Raw genomic sequence first — 25,230 nt, 5'->3', positions numbered from 1 at the left:
CGTGTTGGGCAGTGGTGGGCTAGCTTGTGTTGGGCTGGAGTGGGATTGGTGTGGACTAGCCTGTGTTGGGCTTGTTGTGAGCTCGCCCGTGTCGGGCTGGTGTTGGCTTGGTGTGGGCTAGTCCGTGATGGTCTGATGTGGGATTGCAAACCTGTGCTTGGCTAGCCCCTTTTTGGGCTGGTGTGGGCTTGGTGTGAACTTTCTGTGGGCTTTCCCATGCCCACCTTGGCCACCGCATACCCACATGGGGCCAATGGGTGTCATGTTTGCTAGGATAGATTTAACTACTTTTGCATAAACCACATTTCTCCATCATTTTAATCCATTTTAATATTCTAATTCTAAATGTAGAAATAGGTCCATTTTCAGTAAGGCCACCAAGGCAGCCCCAGAGGATAAACAATGTGTAAGTACCAAAAGGCATCCTATTCACTATATAGTGCGCTCTCTCTATAGTGCACTACCCATAGGGTAGAAAATAAAATAGGTGCCATTTTGGAAACAGACCGGTTACATTAGATTAGAAAAGTGGATTTCCAGTGGACCTCATTGGCGTGATCTCAAGGGGTTCCATGTGATTGCGACAAGACTCTGATGCCCATCTCCACCCCATCCTCCCAGAGGACCAGCGAAAAGTGATGTTTCTTTCCCCCCTTCGATGGGAATCAGTAAACAGTTCCTGATAACATGGCCTCCCTCCTGACGCACAGGGCCTCGTTCTCTCCATGTGTTTCCTGTGCTGCTGTTTGTGGGGAGGATGAGTCTCAGAGGGCCATGACTCAGAGGTGCTGATGTCTCAGCCCCCCCCCCCCCCCCTCCTCCTCCCCCAGCCCTTGCGCTCTTAGTGACCTCACAGTAGACCCAGGGCTGGACTACTGCATTTGGGGCCCATTTTGCCATGGAGCTGAGAGAAAAATCACTGAGTATTTTGGGGTGAGCAGACCAAGGGTGTTGGGCTTTCATAACAGGAATTCACGTAAAACCCTGCTGAGGCTGATCTCCCCCCCCTGGCAATAGATGACGAGCCTGATTACAATGAACAATTCCATTATGAAACAAATAACACTTCTTCTTCAAGCATGTGCCACAGCAATAGCTAAGAGCCAGTAAGCAGTGACTCAACCACAGAGTAGCCGATTGGTTGATGGTGCCACTGGATTGCTGCTGTGATCACTTAATTGGCCAGCCAGCCAGCGAAAACAAATTGAATGTTTACTACAGTATCGATTTGCTCCAATAACGGTCCCTGATGAAATAGCACCAGGTATTTACCACAAGCTCTATAGAAAGGAATGCTTGGTTCTTCAGCATCCCATTCCTCCTCTCTACCACGCCAAATGTGTATCTGCAGGATGCTATGGTGCTGAGTCACTGGCAGTGCTGTGCTGTGATTGAACGCTGTCGACGTCATCGGCCATGGCCCTGATGGCAGGATGAGTTGCGGTTGCTATGTCATGCAGGCTTGAGGCGGTTGGCGCTGGCTGCACGGGTCATCAATCAGCGCAGCCTGCCACCACTTCCCCACCACTCCCCCCGCCAACCAGCTAGTAAATGCCAGGCCATTAAAAGGACATTAGACTCCCAGCATGCCATTCACCCCGATGCGGCGGGAGGTGGGGACATATCATCACTTCCTATCAACCCTCACTGACTAACTGGTCTGGCTACCTGAGTCTCTTGCCACTTACATAATCATGGGGGATTCTCACATACTGCACTGCCTGCCTGACGCCCTGTCTGTCTGTACATCTCAACAACCAGTCTAAACCCTTTAGAGTAAATGGATAGAAATGAGTAGCAACAGCTGATTTATACCATTGCTATAGTCCCCTAGTAAGTGGCTCGTAAGTAGCAATTCTGTTCTATTTGTACAAGAAGAGTATCGTAACGGACACAGTAATTAGTTCACAAAATGCCTCTGCAAGAACATTAATCACCAAAAAGAGACACACCACTGGCATAAAATACAACCGTACTGTCATGTCTACTCCCGCTCCCCCTCAACGTCGCCGGTCTACTAAACACTGGTCCTGGCAACCCTTATTATGCACACCTGTGCCTCATCATGCACACCTGGACCTTCCTGATTACTCCCCATATATATATATATATTGCAGTCTGTTGTTATTTCCCACCGGTCCCGATGCTAATCCTGTTGCTGTATTGCTTATTGTTCATCTTCTATTAAACTCTCCAACTGCACCTGCTTCCTGACTCCCTGAGTCTACGTTACATGTACAACCCTCTTCCACGTTCACGGAGCTGTGGATGTCAATTCCCATTTATCTCTGGTTTAGAAGCTAGGTTAACATCAGTAATGCAAGGCCGAACAGTGTAGCAGCAGGGATGATACAGCTGAAGTCGGACGTTTACATACACTTAGGTTGGAGTCATTAAAACTCGTTTTTCAACCACTCCACAAATTTCTTGTTCACAAACTGTAGTTTTGGCAAGTTGGTTAAGACATCTACTTTGTGCATGACACAAGTAATTTTTCCAACAATTGTTTGGAAAATTGTAGCTTGGAAAATTCCAGAAAATGATGTCATGGCTTTAGAAGCTTCTGATAGGCTAATTGACATCATTTGAGTCAATTGGAGGTGTACCTGTGGATGTATTTCAAGGCCTACCTTCAAACTCAGTGCCTCTTTGCTTGACAACATGGGAAAATCAAAAGAAATCTGCCAAGACCTCAGAAAAAAATTGGAGACCTCCACAAGTCTGGTTCATCCTTGGGAGTAATTTCCAAATGCCTGAAGGTACCACGTACCACTGTACAAACAATAGTAAGCAAGTATAAACACCATGGGATGACACAGCCGTCATACCGCTCAGGAAGGAGACGCATTGTCTCCTACAGATGAACGTACTTTGGTTCGAAAAGTGAAAATCAATCCCAGAACAACAGCAAAGGACCTTGTGAAGATGTTGGAGGAAACAGGTACAACAGTACCTATATCCACAGTAAAACGAGTCCTATATCGACATAACCTGAAAGGCCGCAAGGAAGAAGCCACTGCTCCAAAAACACCATAAAAAGGCCAGACTACGGTTTGCAACTGCACATGGGGACAAAGATCATACTTTTTGTAGAAATGTCCTCTGGTCTGATGAAACAAAAACAGAACCACTTGGCCATAATGACCATCGTTATGTTTGGAGGAAAAAGGGGGAGGCTTGCAAGCCGAAGAACACCATCCCAACCGTGAAGCACGGGGGTTGCAGCATCATGCTGTGTCGGGTGCTTTGCTGCAGGAGGGACTGGTGCACTTCACAAAATAGACGTCATCATAAGGGAGGAAAATTATGTGGATATATTGAAGCAACATCTCAAGACATCAGTCAGGAAGTTAAAGCTTGGTTGCAAATGGGTCTTCCAAATGGACAATGACCAAGCGTACTTCCAAAGTTGTGGCAAAATGGCTTAAGGACAACAAAGTCAAGGTATTGGAGTGGCCATCACAAAGCTCTGACCTCAATCCTATAGAAAATTTGTGGGCAGAACTGAAAAAGGCCTACAAACCTGACTCAGTTACACCAGCTCTGTCAGGAGGAATGTTTCTCACTTATTGTGGGAAGCTTGTGGAAGGCTACCCGAAACATTTGACCCAAGTTAAACAATTTAAAGACACTCAATTTTAAAGGCATTGCATGTAAACTCCTGACCCACTGGGAATGTGATGAAAGAAATAAAAGCTGAAATAAATCATTCTCTCTATTATTATTCTGACATTTCACATTATTAAAATAAAGTGGTGATCCTAACTGACCCAAGACAGGTAATTTTTACTAGGATTAAATGTCAGGAATTGTGAAACTGAGTTTAAATGTATTTGGTAAACTTACGACTTCAACTGTACACCTGCCAATAGCAGTTTGTGTAGGAGTGACATGGAGCGCAGCAGCATAGTGAGTGGGCACCTGTTTAGTGTGTGTGTGCGTCACAGGCTGACTCTGCCAGTTCCTCTCTCACACACACACACACCTCAACCCGGAATGAGTATCTTACTCATTTACTTGAGTGCTTCCACTCAGTAAAAACCACAGCAGCACCTGCCTGCAGTAGAAAGGAGAGTTACAGGAAGTCCAACAACACCTCCATCGTCCCCATTACTCACTAGCCAAGCCTGCCCCCGGACGAAGACCATTCATCAGAGCAGCTGTGACCAAGGTCCTGTGTGTGCATGTGTTTGTGTATGTGTGTGTGTGAGCGCGCACATGGGTCTGATTCATCATTGACAAAAGGTACAGCTCGCATAGACTTCAAATAGTATTATGGTCAGCAACAAACAAAATAACAGACTAACTGACTGCATGCCACAGAATGGAAAACAATCCTATAACTGTCTGCAGGCAAACTGTCAACACCAATACTGGGACATATAGTTGACGTGGGTTGAAGACAGATCTGGTTGTCTGATGGATAGCTCAAGGGTGCACACACACACACACACACACGCATGCACAAAAATCACACACACACACACACACTCAAAGTGCTAGCCCTATATCAATCTGATATGCCTAACATCTAGCCATTGCATAGCTGTCACACTTGCCTTATGTCCCTTTAGAGTTATTGGTACGAGCAGTGAAGACAGAGATATTGGGATGCAGCTCGTCTCTCTTTGGCAGCGTCCCTGTTGTAAACCTCTCCTCTCTCTCCCCCCCCTCTCTATATCTATATCCTACCTTATCGGAGTTGCACAGCGGTCTAAGGCACTGCATCGCAGTGCTGGAGGCCTCACTACAGACCCGGGTTTGATCCCAGGCTGTATCACAACCGGCCGTGATCGCGAGTCCCATAGGGCGGCGCACATTTGGCCCAGCGTCGTCCGGGTTAGGGGAGGGTTTAAATAAAGTTTCAATATATAAAAATATCTCTGTCCTTGTGTGACCCTGCAGACAGTAATAATATGATTGACTGCTGCCGTGTTGTGTGGTGCTGCTGATTAACAGTCACATCCTGCTACGCCTGTCACAATCACTAAGAAAATAATACAGCCGGAAAACAGAGAGCGTGGGTTGTGATTGACACCTAAATTCACCACACTTTACACAAAGCCTGATGATGGTGCCTGTCAGAATTGCCTGGCAAGACAGGGTGCATCCCAAATCTTCCAGGAGAATGCTGTGCTGTGGTTACTGTAAGATCCTTTTTTACTGCGTTTTACTGCTTTTCCATTGATCGTGCTGTATCTGTCTCCTACTGATGAAGTGGAGAAGTATTGTGTTGATAATTTAATATACTTCATTTCTCCCATCCAAGTGAAAGATGAGAAAGTTCCAGAGAGAAAAGAGGAGAGAAAATAATTCAAATATCTAGAAGAATAACTCAAGGATTAAAGATCTCTGTCATTTAACAAATGCATCAACATGAGATTAGAGCAGAGTCCCTTGTGCAAATTTCTGACGCAAAGGGCAGACGTTTCAGCTCTAGTCTAGTTCAAGACAAGCCCCCTTTACATCAACATCGTCTAATCGTTACAGTTTAAAAATTGTTGGCTGGATCTGCCAGATAGACACGTCAACTCAGCCACTCCTGAGTGAAGCACATTGATTATTGGACTAGGAGATCAATGAGACCTTAGTAGCAGATAACGAGCATGTAGCCTTTTACCCTTGATCCATCCAATACCTTGCTGTCTAGTGGGTGGGGCTACTCAGCTGTGAAAGCTGCTTGATTGGCACTTTGAATTCCTTGATAAAACATTGGTTTGGTTTTGTAGGTGTTGTACTTGGGTGATTTAGTATGCAACCGTTGGCTGACTGTGTTGTGTGCTGTGTCGGGTGCTCAGCTTGCGCTAGTGTTGATATTTGAGGCTTGGTTAATCGCATGAGCAGGTAGTCAGTCGATACAGTTCCGTGTTTCTCAAGCTTGGCTCTTTGCATAGTGGGTGGGCGGGGATGTGTGTGATGCAGTACCTGCAGTGGACTGCTTTAGTCTGTTGATTGCCCACTGTGGGAGTGGGAGAGGCTGCGATAGCTGTGCCCTCCGAACTCATCTCATAGCCTCAAACACAACTTGACCCGCCCTACACTCCTTTATCTCCCATGTCCCCTTGGTCTTCTCTCCTCATTTACTTGCGTCCCTCTCGCTCTTCTTTCCCTCTCTCATCTTTCCTTAGATGAGCTTGATCCCTTCCATGTCCTAACTCTCTGTTGCATTGACTTCAGAAACGACTTGTATTGATGCTGGGAAACAATCATCAGCTGACATGTACAGTTGCAATGCTTAAAAATAATCATATTAGGACATGCAACACTTCTGGGACATTAACATCACAGCACAAAAGCATCGAAGAAATATCCTCTTTGAAATGAGCAGTTGACACTGTCTGGCAATACCAGACGCATGGATTCACAGGGATGTTCTAAAGAGGGAACATATGTCCTCTTCTGACCTTTTCAGGCTGAGAGTGTCAGTGTGACTCACGTCAATAGGTGTGTTTGTGTGTGCGTGTGTGTGTATGTGCGTACGTGCATGTGTGTGTGACGGAAAGGGGGATCCTGTAAGACCATGGACGTGTGTGTCTTCGACCGATCTGACAATCAATCTGCAGTGGGGCCTGACACCTGTCACTCCTCCCTGTCTCCGTCTGCGCGTGACGCTAACCCCTACGGTCACACTGTGTCGGTGCACCGTCTGACAGGCTCTGGGAACAGGCGTTAGTCGGGTAAAGTAATCTCCAACTGCAAGGGAACATTACGGAAGGTCCACACCACAAACAAGCATGTAGGAGGCTAGGAACTACTTTACTGTGCTCAATGTTTTAGTACAAGGTTCAATTGGGAGTTCCATATGGCGGCGCACAATTGGCCCAGCGTCGTCCGGGTTTGGCCGGAGTAGGCGGTCATTGTAAATAAGAATTTGTTCTTAAATGACTTGCCTAGTTAAATAAAAGGTTAAATAAAAAAATAAAAAGCATGGAATGAGTTTAGCACAATGAAAAGTAAGGAATGTATTGTAGGTAATGGTAAAACTTGCTGGCTCACCATTCAAAATTCACTTTAAAGCAGACGAGGGGTTGAAAGAAAAACAAAATGTCAAACAAATGTTCTGGAGGTCGTATTAATGAGGGAATTAAAACTCTCAGATTCAGCTGTTTTAGATTCAGCTGAGCTCCCATAGTTCCATGCTGTGGGGACAGAGAGTGGTTAGTCAGAGAGCGCCACGGGAGGGACAATGTCCTGTCCAACGAGACCTCACCGTTCAACCCTTTCTTAACTCTGATTGGTCAGACAACGCAGGGATATTTTTAGCCCCGGAGACACAGCAGTATCAGATGCGTCTCCTCACCAGTGATTTGAAATGGAGACAAACAGCCCAGCGTCCCACGGCCAATTCTGTAGTGTAGGATGACACAGCAGCGGCTAGCACTGCAACGCCAGGGGAGCTGTCAACGACTATCAATCCTCCCCACAACCCAGCAGGCATTGCAGTTACCTGGTGAACCTGCTCCGGTGCACCTTGCCCTGTTGCTGCACACTGTTCTATAGAGCCTGACACAGCCGGCCGTGATACATGGGGAGAGGTAGTAGAAGGAAAAACAACGCTTTCCCCCGACAAAATAAAATGAAAACTGATGCTCGAGAACCGCAGTACAGGCATCTGAAAGCATGTAATTGAGGAGGAAGGTTTGTCAAGGTGTTTGTCAATTGGATGTTTTTATGAGCTACCAATGGTAACCTTTAAGGAAAGTTAGTGCCATGTCGGTCCAATTAAGTCCCTGAGGTCCTTTTGCACATCCCTCAAGGAGTGGTGAGTCATGCAGCAGAGTACAGTGGTTAGGGAGTTGGAAAGATTAAAGTTTAAGAGGGACACACAATGAGAATTCCTCTAAGCTTGAGAGAGAGGACACAGAGTCCTACTGCTTGTCTACATCATTCACGTAATAATAAAGTATCATGCATAAAAATTAAAGCAATTTTAGTTGCCCTTAGGGCATCTACCTGCATGAGAGATGAATAATGTAATGGTGTAATATCATACATTAGGGCTGTATCCTGCGGCCACAGAAGTGAAGTATGTCACGCCTTCTCCTTGGGTTGCGTTTGATGTTTCTCCATAAAAGATCTCATGGACACCAATAGAGTGGGCGTAATAAGACAAACAGAATTAATCTCTCAGATAAACTGATGACAAAGTGCCATCATGTAATAAAATAAAAAAAGTTGGACCCGTTACAAACGGACCCGAGGACAACTAGACCCTTTCCGAATAGACCTGGTCAGATCCAGGCCCGGTCCAAGCTGAGTGATGGAAACAGCTGAAAATATTTCAAATCGGCACTGATAAAGCACGAGAGGAGGGAAAGAGAGGTGCCACTCTTGCTGGTGGGGGAGGGGCCGTACTGTGAGCAAGGAGGGAGAGACATCAACCAACCAACAAGCCGACTTGCACTATAGTAGACTAACGTTAGGTAGCTAGGCTAATTGAGGCTGCAAAGCAGCTCTTTCTCATCCTACAGTTACAAATAGTAACAACTCCATTCAGAATATTAAAATAGCAGCCTACCTGTTGGCTCTTGGTCGTTGTAGCCTATCCTTCTCCTTTAACTTTTAATTCCGTATTTTGAATTCCATCGTCCATTGATTAGAGATCTCCTAACTTTTGCCACACACAGAGCGAGGCTCTATGACTGTAGCCTATTGCCGCTTTGATGACTTATGATTGGCCAACAACAAGCTACATGCGCCACGCTCCATTTACATGAAAAGCAAGAGCAGCAGCATAAAAAATGTAATGTCTCTCTCTCTACTGCAGTAGTCATGTTTGGATCTGTACGAGCTCTTCCAGACAAGTCAGTTAAAATAACAACAACTCAGACCCATGATAATCATATATGATCCGGCCCAGACTCGTGACATTATTTTGAATATTGGATCCGGACCCGCTCATGTCCCAGATCGGGTCTCGGGTATTCCTGTATTGGTGGACCTGTGAAGACCTCTAGTTTAGACATACACATGGCAATTGTCATTATCTCAAAGGGTGTGTCCTCTCAAAACCAGTCTCATGGACTAATGCCTTCTTTCACAAGGCATCAGGAGTGGCACACAGCACACAAAGATTAGGCTCAGTTAAACGCCTCTGTGAAGACATACAGCAACCATGTTTGTTACTAATGTTCTTATTCGCCTACATTACTGGTATGAGTGAAAAAACATGGTATCCAAGAAGGTTGGAGAAACAAGAATGATAAACTATGGTATTTACCTTTTTGGAGAGATTTGATCTGGATATGATCTTTATTCTCTATTTATGTCTGAAACTTTGACTCACTCCAATGTCCGGTAAAGATAGAGTACAAAACCTTCTGAAAAGTCCAAGTATTTCCATGAGGTAGCCTTAGCAAGCCGGTCTATGGAGATACACAATAACCTGCATTGCGAGGAAATAACTTCTCTCCAACGCATCTACATTTCCTCTCTCCTCTTTTCTTTCATTAACGGCTGCACGCGCACAACGTACGCACGCACAGCTCAGTAACGCAAAAATGCAGTACAGGAAGGTCCATACTCTGCACACACACACATCTAATTTTACCTCTTGACGCATTCCAGGCTTGTCACAGTGACAATGGCAGGAAGAGGGTAGTGAGGAAGGATGGGGAGGGGGGAATGTGCTGGGCTTCCATGAGTGTCTACACAGGGAGCCCTCAGAAACAGCTGTGAGACGAGTGGGAGAACCAGCATCCTTGGGGAGATGCTGTATTGTTCTCCCTCTCCCCCCCCTCTCCCATCCCCCCGCTATTAGTGAGACGGATTAAATCCAAGAAAGCGGCTGGGACTGGAAGCGTGTCTGGCTTCGGCGCTGTGCTCAAACACATACATACACACACCACAGGAGGTTGGTGGTGCCTTAATTGGGGAGGACGTGCTTGTGGTAATGGCTGGAGCCAAATTAGTGGAATGGTATCAAATACATGGTTTCCATGCGTTTTATGCCATTCCATTTTCTCCATTCCAGACGTTATTATGAGCTGTCCTCCCCTCAGCAGCCTCCTGTGATACACAAGGGTGCACTCCAACAAACTCCCACCCACATCCACGGGGAAGCGCAATATTTCAAACATGCACACAATCAGCCACTGTAAGCTTAGTTAATTACACCATCATTAGGACTGACAGTTAAAAGCAGACGCTAGATAGTCTGCGTATGAGAACAAGAGAGGATTTTAATGATGACTGACGATCCCTTACTCATGGAAGCAGTGTCATTGTCTGGTTGGTGGTTGCATTGTACTATATTTACATCCTACTGGTCCTTCATCCTTCTGAAACTTCCCACACAGAGGGGTATAGGTCAGAGTTCTGAGTGGAGTGCTTTGACCAACAGTGGGTGTTCATGATTGACACCCACTGAGAGTAATTTACTAACGCTGGAACTGGCAGGACTACGAGTCTTATATCCCCCAAAGCCGTATCTACTGCTGGGTAACTAGAGGTGACCTTTTCCCACAGCCACTCAAGGATACCCATGATTAAAGCAGTGACATTTTGTGGAGAACCCTGGGTGTACAAGTTGATGAAAAAGGAATTGGAACAGGACAGCCAAAGCCATAATGGAGCTAGTAGAAGAGCCAGTCCCTGTGGGTTGGTTTACCTGCCCTGACAGACAGCAGATATGAGGACATATAGGGTGTGGACTCTGTCTAGAGAGGTTGGTTATTGGAAGAGATGTGGTTCTGACTGAGAGTTCAGTCTAGTATGAGAGTTGTTGGATGGGCTCAGGACAGACATATTAGAAGCTATAACCCAGCCCAGAGACAACCCAAGGGTGGAACATGATTATTGGAAAATGAATAATCCCAGAGTGTCACAGAGTGAAACCACACAGTGATTTCTCAATCAGAACATGCCTAGTAGTGATTGGCCTCACCCGTCTGTCAGTGCCTAAAGCGACACAAAGCGTCTGCAGTGGTGTATTTTAGAAATTCATTACGCCCTTTAGAGCGTATCAGCAGAGATGACTTGGCTGGATCCGACGAGCACTTCCTATCAATTGACATTGCAGATCGTATCTCAACCTCATCGTCCCTCATCTCAACTGCTCCCTGGCCATGTTAAAGAGATTCTCTAGTACTTTTGTATACTTTTTAGCCAGTAGTTCTGAAAGTAGCGCTCACGAGTCAAAAGTGGCCCCTGAAAAGTGAGTAATATGTCACATGTGCAGATATGTGCACCACGTCAATTGCTCTCTCTCGCTCTGCTGTGTGTGCATCTTGCAAGCTGTCACTCGAATGGCGAGGGGCTGAAGGTCATTGGCATGAACTCAAATTGCTAGGGGGCTGGCACACGTGAGGGAAAATGTAGGGAAAATGGCGCAGCACAGTTTCCAGAAAAAAGTTGTTTTCAAACTAGAGATTTCGTGGCTGGTAAAACAGTAATTCTGCTCATAGATTATACATGCATGAACTACACATTGACACATCCTGCCCAAAGAGGGAGCTTTAGAAAATACCTGCTAGTCGCCAAAGTTCCGGAGCATCTCTTTAAAGTGAGCATGACGCCATGCTATTTCAGAAGTTTATTTGAGGCTTATTTGCACGCACGTGTTGTTTACTGCTCGTTAGTTCCATTATCCATCGTGGAAACTTTCATTTCAAAGTCAAGCAATTACAAGATGTTGTCCAGTGTGTATCATCCGGTTTAGCTAGCTATGGGCAAACACGCCAATTACTTTAGGTGAAGTCCTTTGAAGTGAACTGTCTTAACTAACCAATAGGGGTTCTGAGACTTAATGCACCCTTCAAACCCTTTCCTTTCATGCCTCCCAACCAGGTTCCTATCTGAGAATTCTCCTATGCTATAATGGGATTCAGGCTTTAAATGGTGATGTTATCGTCGCCATGACTGTCGGGTGATTACGCCAAAGCTCTTTGAGAGCCGGCTAATTGAGTTCAGCCATGGTGTAAGCGGACCGGATGGATCCTTCATCAAAAGAGACAGGCTAAAGTCCTCGCTACTGTAGCCTAGCCTATTCGCGGTAAACAACTTTCCGCTAGGTGTTCACCAACCCCCTGTTCTCGACAGAGCTGTGTTAATAATAATAATAATAATAAGGGTCTTTAGCATGGATTACTGTCAAACCCAAAGCATCAATCAACTGCCTCACTGCCTCACACAGATGCTTATCTGGGAAATAATGAAGTAATCAATGCAACCACTCCGCACGCTAATTACCAAACACCAGCCTGCTCTCCTGGGACAAGCCGCTTCTGCCGGCGCCACGCTCAGAGAGTGCGTGTTCTTGGAGTGGTTTCAAGGCGGAAAAAAACGACCGACAGATGTTTAATTTGCCAGAAGACGGAGAGCTGTCCCACTGAGCACACACTGGTTGAATCAACGTTGTTTCCACGCCATTTCAATGAAATTACATTCGACCAACGTGGAATAGACATTGAATTGACAGCTAAGCCCAGTGGGGTGGTTGGCCTGTGCCATCAGTCATGGCTGAATACATGAATGTGTAAACAGTGACGGAGGGAGCTAGCATAACAGCATGGTTAGTGTGGTGGACGGGAGGATCAGCGGCTCGGGAACAACATGAGCGATCACACACACACACACAGTCAGCACCGTTTATTAACATGGAACGGTCCAGAGCTAGGCTGGAGGCGAAGCTTGGTTGAAGACCTGGAGCGCTTTGTGCAAAGTGTATTATTCCCCATCTTTAGCTTATGATGAAGTGACAACATTACTTGTTTGGTGATAGGTGATAATACGCTTGCTGTTCTACTTGGAAGGCCGAGGGAATATTTTGAACAAATGACGATTGTGTCCCATCGGCGCAAGTTCACCTGTACACTTACGTCATAATATTCACAATGTTAACAAAAACCCTTATATTGAGTGAAGATTTGGTGAATTTCCTCTAATACACCTTCTGTTGGTGAATGATGGGCCCCAACAATGTGTGCATTAGAATGTGTCCTGAGCCGTGATGGTTGATCTTGGTTGAGTAGGGTATGGAGACAAAACACACCCAGCGAGAGACCGTGCCAGACAGAATTAATGTCAATGACAATCCAGGGCCCTGTTTATGGCTTTGGTAGTTAAATGTCAAACGCTTGGCACAGGGAAGAGTTTGCGGCTGCAGCACACACACACACACACACAGAGAGAAACTCGCAAGTCTCGCTCTCTTTTCTTTATTACTCTCTCATGCGAGGTGTTGTGCTGCTGACAATGAGGTGGGGTGATCAGCAGGATCTATTATTAGCGAAAGAGTGAAAAACGGAGTGAGTGGGGTAGGGGATGTTGGAGGAATGGAGCCAAGCCTCCTCAATATTATTTTAAGAGTTGCTGTGGTGACAGTTTCCCTAGGAGATGACTGCAGCACTGCGGACAACAGAGCAGTGTGTGTTTGCGTGTGTAAAAGATGGAAAGAGAAGAAGAGGGAGATAATACCTAATACCTTTAGTTTAAAAGTAGCATCACCACCTCCCATCACACACACACACACACACACACACACACACACACACACACACACACACACACACACACACACACACACACACACACACACACACACACACACACACACACACACACACACACACACACACACACACACACACACACACACACACACACACACACAATTGCATGCTGACAGAAGTGTACTGTACACACTCAGCCTATACATTTTACATTACATTTAAGTCATTTAGCAGACGCTCTTATCCAGAGCGACTTACAAATTGGTGCATTCACCTTATGATATCCAGTGGAACAACCACTTTACAATAGTGCATCTAACTCTTTTAAGGGGGGGGGGGGGGTTAGAAGGATTACTTTATCCTATCCTAGGTATTCCTTAAAGAGGTGGGGTTTCAGGTGTCTCCGGAAGGTGGTGATTGACTCCGCTGACCTGGCGTCGTGAGGGAGTTTGTTCCACCATTGGGGTGCCAGAGCAGCGAACAGTTTTGACTGGGCTGAGCGGGAACTGTACTTCCTCAGAGGTAGGGAGGCGAGCAGGCCAGAGGTGGATGAACGCAGTGCCCTTGTTTGGGTGTAGGGCCTGATCAGAGCCTGAAGGTACGGGGGTGCCGTTCCCCTCACAGCTCCGTAGGCAAGCACCATGGTCTTGTAGCGGATGCGAGCTTCAACTGGAAGCCAGTGGAGAGAGCGGAGGAGCGGGGTGACGTGAGAGAACTTGGGAAAGTTGAACACCAGACGGGCTGCGGCGTTCTGGATGAGTTGTAGGGGTTTAATGGCACAGGCAGGGAGCCCAGCCAACAGCGAGTTGCAGTAATCCAGACGGGAGATGACAAGTGCCTGGATTAGGACCTGCGCCGCTTCCTGCGTGAGGCAGGGTCGTACTCTGCGAATGTTGTAGAGCATGAACCTACAGGAACGGGTCACCGCCTTGATGTTAGTTGAGAACGACAGGGTGTTGTCCAGGATCACGCCAAGGTTCTTAGCACTCTGGGAGGAGGACACAATGGAGTTGTCAACCGTGATGGCGAGATCATGGAACGGGCAGTCCTTCCCCGGGAGGAAGAGCAGCTCCGTCTTGCCGAGGTTCAGCTTGAGGTGGTGATCCGTCATCCACACTGATATGTCTGCCAGACATGCAGAGATGCGATTCACCACCTGGTTATCAGAGGGGGGAAAGGAGAAGATTAATTGTGTGTCGTCTGCATAGCAATGATAGGAGAGACCATGTGAGGATATGACAGAGCCAAGTGACTTGGTGTATAGCGAGAATAGGAGAGGGCCTAGAACAGAGCCCTGGGGGACACCAGTGGTGAGAGCACGTGGTGCGGAGACAGATTCTCGCCACGCCACCTGGTAGGAGCGACCTGTCAGGTAGGACGCAATCCAAGCGTGGGCCGCGCCGGAGATGCCCAGCTCGGAGAGGGTGGAGAGGAGGATCTGATGGTTCACAGTATCAAAGGCAGCCGATAGGTCTAGAAGGATGAGAGCAGAGGAGAGAGAGTTAGCTTTAGCAGTGCGGAGCGCCTCCGTGACACAGAGAAGAGCAGTCTCAGTTGAATGACTAGTCTTGAAACCTGACTGATTTGGATCAAGAAGGTCATTCTGAGAGAGATAGCAGGAGAGCTGGCCAAGGACGGCACGTTCAAGAGTTTTGGAGAGAAAAGAAAGAAGGGATACTGGTCTGTAGTTGTTGACATCGGAGGGATCGAGTGTAGGTTTTTTCAGAAGGGGTGCAACTCTCGCTCTCTTGAAGACGGAAGGGACGTAGCCAGCGGTCAAGGATGAGTTGATGAGCGAGGTGAGGTAAGGGAGAAGGTCTCCGGAAATGGTCTGGAGAAGAGAGGAGGGGATAGGGTCAAGCGGGCAGGTTGTTGGGCGGCCGGCCGTCACAAGACGCGAGATTTCATCTGGAGAGAGCTATACCACACAAGCACACATACAGTGCCTTCGGAAAGTATTCAGACCCCTTGACTTTTCCCACTTTGTTAGGTTACAGACTAAAATTGATGAGGGAAAAAAAAAAACATCTACACACAATACCCTATAATAACAATGCAAAAACAGGTTTAGACATTTCTGCTAATTTATATATATTAAAAAATCGCTCTCTCTATATATATATCACATTTACATAAGTTTCCAGACCTTTAAATTAGTACTTTGTTGAAGCACCTTTGGCAGCGAGTCTTCTTTGTTATGACGCTACAAGCTTGGCAAACCTGTATTTGGGGAGTTTGCCAAGCTTATCTAGAACATTAATATTGAATATTCTGAGAACACGTTAACCACGTTCTGGGTATGTTCTGTCTGACATTAAGGGAATGCTCTCCTAACTCTAACAGAACATGCTAAATAGGTTCTCAGGAGGCTTTTGCTAACATACATAGAATGTTCCCATAACTAATGGAAAACTGGATACACAAACATCAGGGGAACATTACAAAAATGTTCTCTCTCGCTAGAATTGTTAGCTGGTCTCTTTGTGCCAGTACAATCACTGCAGTTCATTGCAGTGCAGTATAAATCAGACATGCCTCAGATACATTGATGATTTATTCTCTGTGAGTATGAGTACAGTACATTTACAGTGTCTTCGGAAAGTATTCAGAGCCATTGACTTTTTCCACATTTTGTTATGTCACACCCCAAACCATCACACTATAACCACCAAGCTTGACCGTTGGTATGAGGTTCTTACTGTGGAATGCAGTGTTTGGTTTTCACCAAACATAAAATGGGACCCATCTCGTCCAAAAATTTGACTCAAGTTTGCCAAAAAAGCCTCTGGAAGCACCTGGATGATCATCGAGACTCTTGGAAGAATGTTCTATGGACAGATGAGTCAAAAGTACACTAACTTTTTGGACTACATGGGTCCCATTATGCCTGTTGATAACCAAATACTGCATTCCACAGTAAGGACCTTATACCAACAGTCAAGCATTGTGGTGATAGTGTGATGGTTTGGGGATGATTTGCTGGCTCAGGACTTGGACGATTTACTGCCTCAGGACCTGTTGCTTCCAGCCTACAAACAGAAACTAAAACAGCAAGCTCCCGCGCTCAGGTCTGTTCAACGCTGGTCCGACCAATCTGATTCCACGCTTCAAGACTGCTTCGATCACGTGGATTGGGATATGTTCCGCATTGCGTCCAACAACAACATTGACGAATATGCTGATTCGGTGAGCGAGTTCATTAGAAAGTGCATTGACAATGTCGTACCCACAGCAACGATTAAAACATTCCCAAACCAGAAACCGTGGATTGATGGCAGCATTCGCATGAAACTGAAAGCGCGAACCACTGCTTTTAACCAGGGCAAGGTGACCGGAAACATGATCGAATACAAAACAGTGTAGCTATTCCCTCCGCAAGGAAATCAAACAAGCTAAGTCCCAGTATAGAGACAAAGTAGAGTCGCAATTCAACAGCTCAGACACAAGAGGTATGTGGCAGGGTCTACAGTCAATCACGGATTACAAAAAGAAAACCAGCCCCGTCGCGGACCAGGATGTCTTGCTCCCAGACAGACTAAATAACTTTTTTGCTCGCTTTGAGGACAATACAGTGCCACTGACACGGCCCGCTACCAAAACCTGCGGGCTCTCCTTCACTGCAGCCGAGGTGAGTAAAACATTTAAACGTGTTAACCCTCGCAAGGCTGCAGGCCCAGACGGCATTCCTAGCCGCGTCCTCAGAGCATGCGCAGACCAGCTGGCTGGTGTGTTTAAGGACATATTCAATCAATCGTTATCCCAGTCTGCTGTTCCCACATGCTTCAAGAGGGCCACCATTGTTCCTGTTCCCAAGAAAGCTAAGGTAACTGAGCTAAACGACTACCGCCCCGTAGCACTCACTTCCGTCATCATGAAGTGCTTTGAGAGACTAGTCAAGGACCATATCACCTCCACCCTACCTGACACCCTAGACCCACTCCAATTTGCTTACCGACCCAACAGGTCCACAGACGACGCAATCGCAACCACACTGCACACTGCCCTAACCCGTCTGGACAAGAGGAATACCTATGTGAGAATGCTGTTCATCGACTACAGCTCAGCATTTAACACCATAGTACCCTCCAAACTCGTCATCAAGCTCGAGACCCTGGGTCTCGACCCTGCCCTGTGCAACTGGGTCCTGGACTTCCTGACGGGCCGCCCCCAGGTGGTGAGGGTAGGTAACAACATCTCCACCCCGCTGATCCTCAACACTATGGCCCCACAAGGGTGCGTTCTGAGCCCTCTCCTGTACTCCCTGTTCACCCACGACTGCGTGACCATGCACGCCTCCAACTCAATCATCAAGTTTGTGGACGACACTACAGTGGTAGGCTTGATTACCAACAACGACGAGACGGCCTACAGGGAGGAGGTGAGGGCCCTCGGAGTGTGGTGTCAGGAAAATAACCTCACACTCAACGTCAACAAAACAAAGGAGATGATTGTACTCTTCAGGAAACCCTATCCACATCGACGGGGCAGTAGTGGAGAAGGTGGAAAGTTTTAAGTTCCTCGGTGTACACATCACGGACAAACTGAATTGAACACAGACAGCGTTGTGAAGAAGGCGCAGCAGCGCCTCTTCAACCTCAGGAGGCTGAAGAAATTCAGCTTGTCACCAAAGGCACTCACAAACTTCTACAGATGCACAATCGAGAGCATCCTGTCGTGCTGTATCACCGCCTGGTACGGCAACTGCTCCGCCCACAACCGTAAGGCTCTCCAGAGGGTAGTGAGGTCTGCACAACGCATCACCGGGGGCAAACTACCTGCCCTCCAGGACACCTACACCACCCAATGTCACAGGAAGGCCATAAAGATCATCAAGGACAACAACCACCCGAGCCACTGCCTGTTCACCCCGCTATCATCCAGAAGGCGAGGTCAGTACAGGTGCATCAAAGCAGGGACCAAGAGACTGAAAAACAGCTTCTATCTCAAGGCCATCAGATTGTTAAACAGCCACCACTAACATTTAGTGGCCGCTGCCAACATACTGACTCAACTCCAGCCACTTTAATAATGGGAATTGATGGAAATTATGTAAAAATGTATCACTAGCCACTTTAAACAATGCCACTTAATATAATGTTTACACACCCTACATTACTCACCTCATATGTATATGTATATACTGTACTGTATATCATCCACTGCATCTTGCCATCTTTATGTAATACATGTATTACTAGCCACTTTAAACTATGCCACTTTATGTTTACATACCCTACATTACTCATATCATATGTATATACTGTACTCGATACCATCTACTGCATCTTGCCTATGCCGTTCTGTACCATCACTCATTCATATATCTTTATGTACATATTCTTTATCCCTTTACACTTGTGTGTATAAGGTAGTAGTTGTGGAATTGTTAGGTTAGATTACTTGTTGGTTATCACTGCATTGTCAGAACTAGAAGCACAAGCATTTCGCTACACTCGCATTAACATCTGCTAACCATGTGTATGTGACAAATAAAATTTGATTTGATTTGCCTTAATAGAAGGAACCATGAATTCTGCACTGTATCAGAGAATTCTACAGGAGAATGTCAGGCCATCCGTCTGTGAGCTGAAGCTGAAGTGCAGCTGGGTCATGCAGGAAGACAATGATCTAAAACACACACTTAAGTCTACATGAAAATGGCTAAAAAAAGCAACAAATTTGAAGTTTTGCAATGGCCTAATCAAAGTCCAAACCTAATCCCAATTGAGATGTTGTGGCAGGACTTGAAACGAGCAGTCCATGCTTGAAAATCCACAAATGTCGCTGAGTTATAGCAGTGCTGCATGCAAGAGTGGGCCAAAATTCCTCCACAGCGATGTGAGAGACTGATCAACAACTACAGGAAGCGTTTGGTTGCAGTCATTGCAGCTAAAGGTAGCACAACCAGTTATTGAGTGTAAGGTGGCAATTACTTTTTCACACAGAGGAATTGGGTGTTGCATAACTTTGTTATGAAATAAATAAGTATGTAATTATTGTGTTATTTGTTCACTCAGGTTCCCTTTATCTAATATTAGGTTGGTTGAAGATCTGATAACATTCTGTATAAAAAAATATGCAAAAGCAGAGAACATTTGAAAGGGGGCAAATACTTTTTCACAGCACCTTCAGATGAACCTGAAACATCAAGTCATCTCTTCTCCCTCTGGCTCAAGGAGAAGGCTAAAGAAGAGGGACTGTCCAGCAGGCAGGCAGGCAGCTACTGTAGGGCAATTTCATTTGGCTCAGGGCTGTCATCCAGAACAGAGTCTATCTACCCTAGAATTTGAACACTTAGCTAGGCAATCTGGGAGAGAACACAGAACGGGTGATGGAACCCAGTCCAGAATCGTATCCATAACTCATGTGTTGTTAACAACCCCCCTTAGCCAGAACATCAAAACCAGCTGCCAGGCAATCAGACACAGTGAAGGACAGTTTACTAAGCAGCCATTTCCCAGTACACTCAGTAGACAGAGCCAATGGCTGCCCAGTTCTTCTCTGCCAAACATTCTACCAATGAATTACGGTGTAATTTGTGTTACTGGGAGTAGCTGTGTTTGTCTGACTGGGAGTTTGTTTGGTGTGTTACTATGTTTATTATCTACCTGCCCCTCCTGTGTTGTTTCAAAGCTGTGTCCACTTCAGTGTCTTCCCAAAATCCCTTGAATCCACTGTCTCCATGGTGATACGGCTTGTACAGACGCATGTTGAAGCTTTATTCATTATCGTCAGCAGCTCGGTATATGGAAATTAATTTGTGGGGCTGACGCCTCTCTCCGTCTTATTCAATATTAATGCCGCCTCAGATTACCAGACAGCTCTACTCCGGCCCCCAGGGAGCTGGGATTTCTTTCAAGCAGAGAGGAGAGAGGGAGAGAGAACCATGTAAAGTACTCCAATTGACAAAGACAAGCGCCAAAAGTCTCCTATTTGAACAGACATACTTGCAGAGGTGGCTAATTCAGTGATTAAAGTGAAATGTCAGCTACAGTCGTACAATTAGAGGAGAAACATGAGAACAGTTAATAATTCTTACTATTTAAACAGAAGACACTGGGTTTTATTAACAGCCTTCTGAAGACCTTCATCTCTCTCATCCTTTTCGGTCTCTACTGAAGAGCTTTTTGGCTCAGGACATATAGGCTATACCTGCGAGCACTGTAAAATCTCAGTGCTTTCATTCTCCGCTATCTTCTAATTTACCCCAAGTGACCCTGGCAAAGGGTTTGTCCTCCTAGCCAAACATATACAGTGCCTTCGTAAATGATTCAGACCCCTTGACCGTTTCCACATTTTGTTCGGTTATAGCCTTATTCAAATTGATTAAATAGTTTTTCCCCCTTATCAATCTACACACAATACCCCATAATGACAAAGCAAAACAAGTTTTTAGAAATTCTTGCTAATTTATTTTTGAAAAATTAACAGAAACATCACATTTACATAAGTATTCAGACCCTTTACTCAGTACTTTGTTGAAGCACCTTTGGCAGCGATTACAGCCTAGGGTCTTACAGCCTAGAGTCTTCTTGGGTATGATGCTACAAGCTTGGCACACCTGTATTTGGGGAGTTTCTCCCATTCTTCTCTGCAGATCCTCTCAAGCATTGTCAGGTTGGATGGGGGAGCGTTACTGCACAGCTATTTTCAGATCATCGCCGAGATGTTCTTCCATTTAAGAATGATGGAGGCCATTGTGTTCTTGGGGACCTTCAATGCTGCAGAAATGTTTTGGTACCCTTCCCCAGATCTGTGCCTCAACACAATCCAGTCTCGGAGCTCTATGGACAATTCCTTCGACCTCATGGCTATGTTTTTGCTTATATAGACAGGTGTTTGCCTTTACAAATAATGTTCAATCAATTGAATTTACCACAGGTGGACTCCAAACAAGTTGTAGAAACATCTCAAGGATGATCAATGGAAACAGGATGCACCTGAGCTCAATTTCAAGTCACATAGCAAAGGGTCTGAATACTTTTTTTGGTAATACATTTGGCAAAAATGTCAAAAAAACTGTTTTGGCTTTGTCATTATGGGGTATTGTGTGTAGATTGCTCAGATTAGATTTATTTAATGAATTTTAGAATAAGGCTGTAACGTAACAAAATGTGGGAAAAGTCAAGGGGCCTGAATACTTTCCGAATGCCATGTTCTCAGAATATACTATATTAAATGTTCTAGACACGTTTCATGAGAACGTTGTAAGAACATTTCTGTGCATCAGTTGTCAGTACGTTGCCTGAGGGTCCCCCCGCTAGAGATCTTCACAGGTCCAAAAGTTTCCGAAATGGACCTGGGGCTTTCCCTCCCAGACCCGATATGCAATCTTTTAATATAGGAGACCTGTTCCGAACAGACCTGAGGACAACTAGACCCATTCTGTATAGACCTGGTCAGATCCACACCTAGTCTGGTCCGAGTGAGGGAAGCAGCAGAAAAGTTAAGCTACTTTATTAACCCGAGCTGATACAGCACGAGAGGGAGAGATGCCACTCTAGCAGGCGGGGGAGGGGCTGTACTGTGAGCTAGTGACACAGGGAGCAGGAATGATGGAGGGAGAGACAGCAAACAACCACGCTGACTCACGCCATCGTAGACTAATAGCTGCCATAGCTAGGTTATTTATCATCAAATATGAATGCGTAGTACCTGTCTTGACTACTTCAAACCAGGAGAAGCTAGTTAAGCTAACATTAGCTAGCTTGGCTAATTGAGGCTGCAGTGCATTAACTTTCTCATCTTACAGTTACAAATAGCAACAACTCCATTCAGAATATTAAGTAGCAGCCTACCTGATGGTCATTGTAGCCTATCCTTCTCCTTGAACTTTTAACTCCGTCATTTGAATTCCATCTTCCATTGATTAGATATCATACGAGATACGAGATATATCTCTTAACTTAATGACTGTAGCCAATTTTTTATTTTATTTTAATATATATATATATTTTTTTATATATTTTTTTTTTTCAGGGGTGGATCAGCTTAATATTGCGGAAAGAATGTTGCTTCCAATGTAATTGTCTGCATCATTTCCAATCCCCCATATTTTTTTGGGTAAATATATATATCCATACACGCATGCATACATATACACATATATACATACACATACCTATATAGACATACATACTTTTTTAAAGAATATACCTTTATTATTATTCCCCGCAACCCTACCACCGCTCCCCCAATTGGAGTAAACTAATAAACACTTCTGCTTTTACCTTCAATTTATACATCTTATACCTATTTTACAGACACAGTCTACTTTACAATAGTTCTCTCTTGTTTGTTCTTAGTCCTTCCTCTATTTCTGTTGTCCATCCAATTTTATTTCCACTTGTAACTGTGCTATTTCACAAAAGCTCCGCACCTATACACATTTCACAGATCCCGCATGCCCTACATTGTTTATCCTGTTATTAGTCCCACCCTTCAGTTCCACTCAACCCCTCCCATCTATCTTCCAACATCATCCATTTCGGATTTTTATTTGCCATATATTTTTCAACTGTGCTGTGATGCTTCACAAAAGATTTGAACCTTCCTATTCTCATAGCTTCTACAGATTGTAAATTAAAAATAAATTTTTTTGCTAAAATAATTATTATATTATTGATTGATTGACTATGGCTTTTCAAATCCCCCAGTATTGCTATCTGTAGCGTTAGTTCTAGGCAAATGTTGCAATTCTTCAGCCATTCCTGGACCTGTGACCAAAAACGAGCTACATATGGACAATACCAAAATAAATGATCTAATGACTCTGCCTCCTCACAACAGAATCTGCAGAGCTGGGAAGATTGTATACCCCATATATATAACATTCTATTAGTTGCAAGAATTTTGTACAGTAATTTAAATTGAAAAATTTAAAAGTTTTGAATCCGGCGTTGTTTTCCGTATCAATTCATAAACCATGTGCCATGGAATGGGTACATCGAAAATCTCTTCCCAACTATTTTGCAATTTATATGGCACAGCTGTCAGTTTTTTGGTCCTTAAATGAAATTGGTATATGTTTTTATTTATCACACTTTTCTTTAACCATTTATGTTCTTTAATACAGGGCCGACATACAAGTTCCTTACTTTTTTCCCCTTCTACTTGCCTCTTCCATTTTTGTGGTAATGCTGCAATTAATTGGTTGTAATTTTGGGTAGAGCAGACATTTCCATATGTCTGTGTTAGCTGCATGTGTGACATAACTCCACCAGTCCTATTTATGATATCATTCACAAAAATTATACCTTTTTTAAACATTTCTTCGATAAATACAGTTTTTTTATCAATTACTATATTTGAATTTAACCACAATATTTGTTGTACTATTTGTTCCGTCCTTTCAGGTGGATTAAACTGAAATTGCAACCAACTTTCTAAGGCTTGTTTAAAAAATAAGGATATTTTGGAGATTATTTCCTTTTCAAACAAACGAAAGTGAGCAGGTGTAATCTGAATAAAGGGAAAAAGGCCCTTCTTGAACATAGGATGAGACATTCGTACCAATTTACTAGAGAACCAGTTTGGATTTAAGTATAACTTTTGTATGACTGATGCCTTTAGTGAGAGGTCTAATGCTTTAATATTTAATCATTTCTGCCCTCCGAATTCATATTTGTTATATAAATAGGCCCTTTTAATTTTATCTGGCTTGCCGTTCCAAATAAAATGGAATATTTTTTGTTCATATAATTTAAAAAGCAGGTCACTAGGTGTAGGCAAAACCATAAGCAAATAGGTAAACTGTGATATGACTAAAGAGTTAATCAGGGTGATTTTTCCACAAATAGACAGGTATTTTCCTTTCCATGGTAGCAAGATCTTATCTATTTTTGCTAACTTTCTATAAAAATTTATTGGAGTGAGATCATTTCTTTCTTTTGGGATTTTTATACCGAGTATGTCCACATCTCCGTCAGACCATTTAATTGGTAAACTACATGGCAATATAAAATGTGTATTTTTTAGTGATCCAATACGTAATATGGTACATTTATCATAATTTGGTTTTAATCCAGAGAGGATAGCAAAGGTATCTAGATCCTCTATGAGGCCGTGGAGAGACTCTAGTTGTGGTTTTAAAAGAAAACATGAATCATCAGCGTACAATGACACCTTAGTTTTTAAGCCACGGATTTCTAATCCATTAATATTAATGTTTGATCTAACATTTCGATGGCAATAATAAATAGATATGCCGATAGTGGACAACCTTATTTTACTCCTCTAGATAGTTTAAAATTTTCTGAGATGTAGCCATTATTTACTATTTTACACCTAGGGTTACTATACATAATTTTAACCCATTTTATAAGAGATTCCCCAAAATTGAAATATTCTAGGCATTTATATATAAACTCCAGTCGTACTTTATCAAAAGCCTTTTCAAAATCAGCTATGAAAACCAGACCTGGTGTCCCCGATATTTCATAGTGTTCTATTGTTTCCAGTACTTGCCTTATATTATCTCCAATGTATCGTCCATGTAAAAAACCTGTCTGATTAGGATGAATAATATCTGACAAAACTTTTTTTATTCTATGCGCCAAGCATTTTGCTAGGATTTTTGCATCACAACACTGAAGTGTAAGAGGTCTCCAATTTTTTAATTGGACTGGATCTTTATATATACCACTTGGGTCATGTTTCAGTAATAACGATATCAGACCTTCTTGTTGCGTGTCTGATAATCTACCATTTACAGTGGGGAGAACAAGTATTTGATACACTGCCGATTTTGCAGGTTTTCCTACTTACAAAGCATGTAGAG

The 25,230-nt window shown here is 44.3% G+C and overlaps 1 protein-coding gene across 4 annotated transcripts in view; it reads right to left on the bottom strand.

Moving 5' to 3' along the window:
* The window catches only part of tmem108 (transmembrane protein 108), a 116,901-nt gene that overhangs the window by 70,630 nt on the left and 21,041 nt on the right, over nt 1–25,230 (bottom strand). Inside the window, exon 1 of one of the 4 annotated variants that reach the window (XM_071415259.1) lies at nt 9,221–9,530. The exons of 1 other annotated variant lie outside the window; for it this stretch is intronic. The gene's annotated coding sequence lies outside the window, so the exon portion shown is untranslated. Of the gene's footprint in view, nt 1–4,692; nt 4,836–7,993; nt 8,233–9,220; nt 9,531–25,230 lie in introns of those variants that run through there. 2 more of the 4 variants (XM_071415261.1, XM_071415260.1) reach the window with 2 other exon arrangements.

The sequence above is a fragment of the Salvelinus alpinus genome, chromosome 8 (assembly GCF_045679555.1).
Source record: "Salvelinus alpinus chromosome 8, SLU_Salpinus.1, whole genome shotgun sequence".
NCBI lineage: Eukaryota > Metazoa > Chordata > Actinopteri > Salmoniformes > Salmonidae > Salvelinus > Salvelinus alpinus.
Note: the sequence above shows the minus strand (reverse complement) of the source record. Positions and strands in the feature narration are given on the sequence as shown.